Source organism: Octopus bimaculoides, chromosome 2 (genome assembly GCF_001194135.2).
Source record: "Octopus bimaculoides isolate UCB-OBI-ISO-001 chromosome 2, ASM119413v2, whole genome shotgun sequence".
Taxonomy (NCBI): domain Eukaryota; kingdom Metazoa; phylum Mollusca; class Cephalopoda; order Octopoda; family Octopodidae; genus Octopus; species Octopus bimaculoides.
In genome coordinates, this window is record NC_068982.1 from 188,231,061 (window position 1) to 188,232,287 (window position 1,227).

At 41.6% G+C, this 1,227-nt stretch overlaps 1 protein-coding gene across 1 annotated transcript in view; it reads left to right on the forward strand.

Annotated features, from left to right (window-relative positions):
- Positions 1-480: 480 nt before the first annotated feature.
- Positions 481-1,227, forward strand: part of LOC106873697 (uncharacterized) — a 78,531-nt gene continuing 77,784 nt past the window's right edge. Inside the window, exon 1 of the mRNA XM_052965802.1 lies at positions 481-1,061. The gene's annotated coding sequence lies outside the window, so the exon portion shown is untranslated. The remainder of the gene's footprint in view (positions 1,062-1,227) is intronic.

Sequence of the window (1,227 nt, forward strand, 5' to 3'; positions counted from 1 at the left end):
ACCACCACCATCACCACCACACCCACCACCACCACCATCACCACCACACCCACCACCGACGTTACTATTAAAACTTAGTTGCCACTTCTACCATCACCACCACCACCACTACCATTGTCATCGCCACCGCTACCATCACTAGAAACACGACTACTACCACCACCACCTTTACGGGCACTGTCACCACCACCACCACTATAACTGCCACTACACCCACTATCGCGAAACCATCCCACTGCTAGTACCACCACCACCACAACTACATCCAGTACCACCACAACCGCCACCTCCACATTTCTGCGCCATAACCACCATCAGAAGAAGAACAACGGCGTCTGTAACTGCGGCCGCTACCACTGATACTACTACTACAACTACTAATACTACTATTACTACTGTCACCCACCCTCTCCTCTGACCACCACCGGTATCATAGTATATAACGAATCACTCGTGGCATTTGACCATTAAAACAGTGGGCAGTGAAGAAGAAGAAGAAGAAGAAGAAGAAGAAGCAGAAGAAGCAGAAGAAGAAGAAGAAGAAGAAGAAGAAGAAGAAGAAGAAGAAGAGGTACAACTCTGTTACCATTATCATCATCATCGTCATCATTATCTAGAACAACTATATCGCCATAACGACACCAGCAACATCGCTGTTGAAAAGTTACACCTGACTTAATAAGCACGCGAGCCATACACACGCGCGCACACACGTACACACACGGTTATTAATCTACCCACACAGGCACAGACAGTTATTCATCTACCCACACAAAGAAGACACACACACACGCACACACACGCTCACACACGCACACACACAAATACACATACATACACTCACGCACGGATATATATATATATATATATATATATAAATAAATATATAGACATATATACACATATATTTCTCACCATCTCAAGCGCTGACAGAGACCTCTGTATGTGTGTATATATATATATTTCCGAAGCTAACTCCAGCAAAGGCATTCTGCCGATCACTGCCGAATAGTTCCGAACTCTCTACGTAAACTAACGAAAGGAACTGCAAGTCTAGCTAGGTGAGTAAAACTTTTAATCCGTCTTGCAACAATGACAACAACAACAACAACAATAATAATAGTAATAATTATGGTGTTATTGTAATTACGTTGTGTTTTGTTTTAGTGAAATCTCAGGTTGATTATATATATATATATATATATATATATATATATATATATATAT